Here is a 7447-nt window from a genome sequence, read left to right as displayed (position 1 = left end):
AGGATTCAGAGATGGCTGCCCCGGGAGGATTTCTTAGCTTGCAGGAGGTCATCTTCTGTTGGAATGTTGCAGGGGACCAGGAGTTTGCCTTCGGAGCCTGCCAACGGCAACTTGCTTTTGGCAGTAAGTGCCGGTGGGATGTCAGCGTCTCCCTGCTCTGACTGGCAGGGCTTGGAAGATCAGTTCAGGGCTCAGGTGCTACAAGGAACACGAACGTTTTAGTGGACATGAGTTTGGATTAATAACTTAAAGGGCCGAATGTTCAAAGGGCTGCCTTCCAATTTTACACTGGTACTTGCGTACGAGTACAAAATTCTGGGCAGAAAATCACAGATAATTTTTTTCCAAGCTGACCTTTTTGAAAAGGAGCAAGCAATTATCTGTATTTGGGCACTGTTTCAGCAATGTTTTTAGGTGTTGTTAATGTAATATTTTCTTTATATTTCTGCTGGACTATTGATTAACTGTTAAATTATTAAAGAAAAAGAAATTTACTATTGTAGTGAATAATAGCATTTTGGATTGGTACTTGTGCTTTGCGCAAGCACGCCTGAGTATGGAGTTGTGTAATATAGTGATAAAATAAGTGCATTTCTTTGTGTGTTAATGTTGATCTCGTAGAGTGGATGGATAATGGCAGAAGAGTTTCTACATTGTTGCTTCAGTATCTGTCACTTTCTGGTTTGTAAGATACTGAGACTTTGAGAACTTGAGCGTCCTGAATTTCACCTGAAGTTCCAAAGCCCGATGTTGTGTGGTGCTGGGAGGATCAGGCCTGGCCTGCAGAAAAGCCTGGATGCAGAACTTGGTTGGAATTGAGCTACCTCAGTCTAACACGCTTTGCTGACCCAGTGTCGCACCTTGAGCCTTTGACAGTGTGATCTAAACTTGGCTCCTCTGAATCCTAGACACATACACCAGCCTTTGCCTGGTAAACATATTTTATTAGCCATAACTAGATTAATTGCCTAGGCTGCTTGCCTAGTGGCACGTCTCTCTGGTATTTTGACCCAGTTTTCTTCTGAGATCACTGAAGGAACAATCCAGAGCTTCCAAAAATAACATTTGATAGATGGAGAAAGGCTTACTTCATTATTTATTCCTGTTTTGCTCCAGCCAAGCTCCTGATGACTCCAGTGGAAGTCAGCTTGTAAAAGTGGTTAGCACTGCAGCAGATCTTCAGACTACGTAAGATATCCGTGCAACTGCAGCAGTGTTCACTGTACCCGCTACAACTCACACTGATTTATTTTAGAGGCTTGAAATTTAAAGAAGCTTAATTGATTTGGACATTCGGTTCCTGTTGAAATTAGCCCCCCATCCGGTTTTGGAAAACAAGCAGCTGTGGTTCAGCCTCTGTGAGGGGAGGTCCTGAGGGCACTCTAGCAGTTAGGACCCTGTTAGTGCAGTTATCCAGTCTTTAAAAGAAAGCCTCTAACACTGCATCTTGTGGAATGAATTAGTTCCTTTATTTGTACTGAACAGCAGCTGCCTCACTGAGTGATGTAGCAGAGGTGGCTGCTGCTAAGACTAAGCAGACAGGACTCAGGATGCAGCTCTTTGTACTTGCCTTCATGACTTCCCCAGAAACTGTGAAGATCTGCATTTTGCTTCTATTCTTTTATTTCCCAAATTATGTTAATTACAGCAAATACCATTTGTTTCATTGCCAACATTCACTGTAACTTCAGCCATGAACTTTGTTTGAGCAGCAGAGGAGCATGAGTAACTTTCAGAGAGAGCACAGAATACTTTTAACCTGAGAAGTCAAGTATCCCACTTACGTTTATTGGCATTACCCTTCTGGCTAGAAGGAGAAGGCTGAAACAAGCTTGTTTCTGTTGTATGAACTCAAGGGTAAGGCAGGAAATAGTGGTGACTTCTGTATCTACTCCGCGTATTCCCAGCTACTGAACTGCCTTGCTGAGATCCCAGGCAGAGATGCACACAAGCCTTGAAGAGAGCAGCGCTTAACAAGAACACGGAAAAGCTGAATCTATGACTGACAGCGTGGGGTTTGTAGTACAAATTGTAGACCTTTTTATTGCCTTCAATACAGTGACTCGTACAGACTTTAACGGACCCTGTTAACTGAAATATCATCTTTTGTTAATACAGACAGTATCTTGTCTGCTGTCTTCTCACATTAGTCGGGCAAGATGTCAGCAGAAGGAATCCAGCCACCCAGTGCATAGTCTGGTGTTTCTGCTAGTTCTTTTATCCCTTGAATTTCTCTTTGCTCAGATGATAAGAATCACATCGTCGGTGCTTTTGTATTTGGTACCTTCCTGGAAGAGTCTGTCTGTTTTAAGCAGCTTTAAATTTTCATTAGAAATAAAACAAAACCACAGCCTCTCATTGGCAGTATTTCTGTTGGTCATGGCACCAATTTTTAGAGGTTACTAGTGAGTTTGGGTGGCTTAGTCTTGACTGCCCAGATTAAAACAACCTATTTCTTAGCGTGAGTTCTGAGCTCTGCATATTATGCAGCCCCTTCGTGGTATCTCAAGTTATTAATCATAAACGGAGGCGTCCAAAAAATCCCAATCAGTTTTGAAACTCGTGGCCTCATTTAGCTTTTACAACAGCTTGTTTCTAACAAAATCTGATGTAGAGCCAAATGAAGTGTGTGTTTAAATGATCCCTTGCCTAAACTATCATGAAAATTTCAGATGGGATGAGAAGGAGGAATGCCACAGAGGGCAGCTTATTGGAAGCTTGCTACTACTTAGAGACTAAAATAGTGTAATCAGCAAACACTCAGTCACTTTAGTGCTTCTTCAGTGAAATCCAACTTTTTGTTTTCTGGCTTAACTGTTCTCTTGCATTTTCCTCAGTGGCACACACACAAATACTAGAGTACATTTTAATTTTGATGCACCCAGATTGTCATGCTTGCTAGAAACTGTAATTAAGAATGGAATTAGGGATCCTCTCGATATATACATATATGAAAAATCACCGTGGCTTTGTAAAACCTACATAAATGGTTAAAGCTTTTTGAAATAAACATGTGCATCAAGAAGATCCGGTTAGATTTCCAGAAGACTTTTGCAAGGTCTTTCATTAAACTTCCTGAAAGAAACTGAGCTTTCTTCTTGTTATATATGTAAAAAGAACATCATTTGTAGGATAGGAAATTGTAGAAAACAAAGTCTGAGACTTAGTGACTAATTCCTAACAGAGGAGCGAGGAGGCTCAAAGAAAGTATTTCAGACAATACATGGCTCAGTACGTCTGAGACCATCGCAGGATGGTGGTGACACTACAAATAAAATTTAAATTGTAGAGGATTGAAGTTTACATTTTAATGGATCAAAATCATTGGACAAGTTATTGGAATAGAATCCATCAAGCGCTGTTAAACACAAAGACGCCACTCATGGCTGAGGAAGTCACAAAGTCTTCTTACACCCCTTCCTAGACACTTGCTGTTGGCTGAAATCAGGGCAGGGGACTTTGGTCTGATGTAGCACAATTATCTCAAGATATGTGATTATGTAGAATGGTTTATTTCCATCTTAATTTGTTTCCACTCCCCTAGGCACACTTCCTTTGACTTTAAATGTTTTCTGTTTTTCTTATTGATTGCTCACAGGGCCAAGCAACTTCTGAAGAGCTTTCTCCTGCTCTCCTGCTAGTGTGCTGTGAGTCTTCATGAGCTGGTAGTCTGTCAAACCAGGATCCGTTAGGAATTTTTATCACTTTGAGGTAAGACTTTTGAACATGGCTCTTTGATAAATGCATTCCATGGCAATTTATGGGAAAAAATCAGGCCAGGTTAATCAACTGCATGTACATTTAGACATCTAAAGGAATGGTCTTCAAAAGTATATACAGATTTAAGAATATTACATGCTACTGAAAGACATTGATGTAAATGTTTTCCCTGACTGCAGCTGGGCACCAAATTAGCTGCTTTTTTGCCTCATTTAAAACTCATTTCATCCCAAATCGAGAGAAAAGCATTAAGTTTAGAACTTTGTCATAGACTGGAAATTCTGTTTGAATTTCATGTCAAAGTCATGTTACGAATTACTTTATGACAGAAATGTCAAAATGTTTCGCACTTCTGCTTCTGAACAGGAAATTCCCTAATGGTCATTTTTGGTTAAATTTTTGTAGTCTGTCAGCCAAGGAGGCAGAGGAGAAATTTAATCTATGCTTTTGGGTTTGTTTTTCTTTTTTTCTCCCAGCCACTTAAAGTATAGTCCTCTTTGATGAAATATTGCCAAACCCAGGTCCTGAACACCTAAAGAAATCTTTAGAGGGCACTTGCTTCACCCAGCAAGGATTTTCTGGGGTCTTATTTTCTTTGCACATAGATGCTAATCTTTTGGTGTGGTCATCCTCAGCTTCTGTTGCACAAACTGCAAAGGGAGCGACAAACTTGCTTTTATCCACAGCCTCAGGTACTTCATCCAATTTAAAGGATCATCTGTTTCGTCTGCTGTCTTTGCAAACCCCAACACAGTTTAAAAAGATTTTTGTCAAGTGAATCCGTGGACAAATAATTCAATGACTTGCCACCTACTGTTTTTTCTGTAGCTGTGGTTTGGGGCTTAGCAGTGAAAGTGTGTTTCCTCACTTTTGTGATGGAACCAGTGACCTGCATCAATATTAGGAGTGAAATACTGCAATTTATTCAAAAAAGAGCAAGGTATGTGAAAATGGCTTAATGAGGAACAGATACCTAACCTAATCAGTCCTAATTAACAGAAAGTGAGACACTTGTGAAAAATCACCAGATTGTATTTTGGATTGAAAGACCCTCTTTCTTGCCAAATTCTACCTAAATTGACTTCTTTCACACCTGCAAAGAAAAATCAAGCCTGGAGAGACAAAAAGTTAGAGTCCATTTTGGGATTGCATCAGGGACCTGTGTGTCATTTATTTCCTTGTTAAGCTCAAAAAGCTGCCTCTCCCTGGGGAAGTGGCACTGGCTGGAGGTATTTATAAATTTGGCTATGTCTGTATCTTTAATGAAACTACAAGCGTTGTCCCCCAAAAGGCTAATGCTGCCTCCTAGGAGAATGTTCCAAACATTAAATGTGGAGCAGGAACGTAGTGTGTATTATGGTGAACAATAAAAGCTGAAAAAACCCTGCATTAGATGTCATTACTGGATTCTTTTTTGATGTTGCTTTTTAATATATGTGCTCCTATTTTTAGAGTTTTATTCTGAGTCTTGTAATAGCAACCATTCCATTTTGGTTTGAGGTCTTTTCTATTAACAGTGATCAAAATGAAATATTTCATTTGAGTTAGAAAAGGAGACGCTTGAGATGAATGAGTTTCTGCCGTGTTTGGAGAGTTGGATGTTTCTGAGATACGATCTGACTTACAAGGTTAGAAAATTAATTGCACAAAGCAGTTCATTTATAAACAGATAATAAAATAGCATTAGCATGAAAAGTTTAGGAAACTATTTTGAACTTGTTTCAAATACATTGCAAACAAATATTCTGTGTGCTATTAAGGCTTATAAATAATTCTTTGGTGTTTGGTTTTGAAACTAAACTGATATGTTGTTTTCTTAAGAACAAATCGAGATCTCTGGCAACTACAGAACTCCAATACAGGGCTGCCTTAGTTAAATGTGAACAGCTCACTCTCTTTAGGTAGAAACCAGGCTGTCTTTCTGCCTCTAATTAATTTAGGAATAAATCCAGGTTGTTGATCTTCTCAAGAAGTTAATAAAGTGAACAAAGAACTATGTTTTGATTGAAAAACCCCTTGTCTTAAGAACAGTATTTCCATAAGCAGTTTTGCCTTGCTCTTGCTCTGCCCACCGCTGTGGGTTAGAAGCAGGCTCTTCTCTACCCTCTTTGTTCAGTCTTGCCGTGTACCACAGGTGTAGGGAGGGAGAAAGAGGAGCAACTGCAACCTGCACATACAGTGCTCAGAAAAACTCATCCTCTCTACTTTGGTGTTATTCGAGTAGCAGCTGGAGTAATACATGACAGGCATCTCTCGTGTTCTTGTCTCGTCAGCCCTCTTCATTTCCAGCGTAAGCCTCTGCATTGTTGCCGTGGGACTTTGGAAGAGCTCACAGGTAGAGAGTGGTTGCTCATGGACTTAAATCCATTTCATGAGGAACATTAACATTAAATCATGTTAATTAACATTAATATGGCTTACATGGCTTAAGACCTATCTTTGGCTTTAGCAGAGCTCTCTAGGAATAATTTAAAAGATGAACTGTTACTCCCTATGGGATCTTGACTTTGAATCCACTAAAGGCAATGGGTGTCCTTGAACTAGCTAAGAAGGCTTTGAATCAGAAGGCAATTTCGAATCTGCTTTCCTGGCTATCCCTCTGCTCTTCATTCTGCTTTGTGATGACTCCTTTATGCTGGGCTGTATATCAGTGCCGTGCAGAGCAAACCACTTAACATCCCTTTTGCTGTTTGGGACTGCGAGGCAATGAGCCATGTGTTTTTCAGATGATCATATGAAGATTCGATCTATTTTTAGGGCAATCTTATTGCCAGGAATAATTTATGGGACTTTTGATTTAAGTGGTGGATTATGTGACAATGTAAATGCCTGAAATGGATGTTTAAAAATATTTTTACTGACTTAATAGATTAACACCTCTGATGCAGGTACATTTAAAAGCAGCTTTGTATTTCCTATCTCTTTTGTATTTTTGACTAATGTCAATGGGGACTTCCAGGCAAGCACCACGCCTTTGGTTTCAAATCCCTAAGTGGGCAATAAGTCGGTGTAAGTCAGTACATTTAATAAATGATCTGTAAGAAGATGAAGAGACCACACCTAATGAATTTTATACAATCTATTTCCAACTTCCATGCAAATATTTTAATTGCTCGTTTAGTGTTCTGCATAATGTGACCCAATATGTTGACCGCTGTCATTCTAAGTGACTACCTGTCTAAGAGTTGAAAAGTGAATTGATTTTCCTTCCGCCATGTAATAAGCATATGTCTCAGATCTTGCCTACTGTATTGACACATGTAAAACCCATTTAAATAAATCAAAGGGGGTATTTGGATATTCTTCTATTTGCTTCTTGGCTGCTGGAAGAATGTGTTGCTTTAATACCTCAGTTATTTATTTTTGTCAGTCCAGTAAAAATGATAAGTATCGGAAATGTTCTGTGGAGGAATCACTGGGGATATCAGTATCTTGGGTAGCTTAATCATCAGATTTATCAGTTATAGCAGCTTTAAACATATAAATTCATTTTGGAAGGTGTTTGCACTTTAAAAAATTTTAGTTTAGTTGATTAATTTTTCAAGTATTTCAATTTGTAAGTAACTCCACAGCGTTTACATTTGCACAAAAGCAAGGATGAAAAAGCTTAGCAGGATGTTTTCTTCAAAATTGTCTTTAATGGGTATACTTTCTTTCTTTATCTAGATACAACAATGGTGGCACATATGCTCTTCAAGTGGATTCTAAAAGGGCTTATCCTGTCTCT

This window comes from Apaloderma vittatum, unplaced genomic scaffold (assembly GCF_000703405.1).
Source record: "Apaloderma vittatum isolate BGI_N311 unplaced genomic scaffold, ASM70340v1 scaffold4092, whole genome shotgun sequence".
Taxonomy (NCBI): Eukaryota; Metazoa; Chordata; class Aves; order Trogoniformes; family Trogonidae; genus Apaloderma; species Apaloderma vittatum.
Note: the sequence above shows the minus strand (reverse complement) of the source record.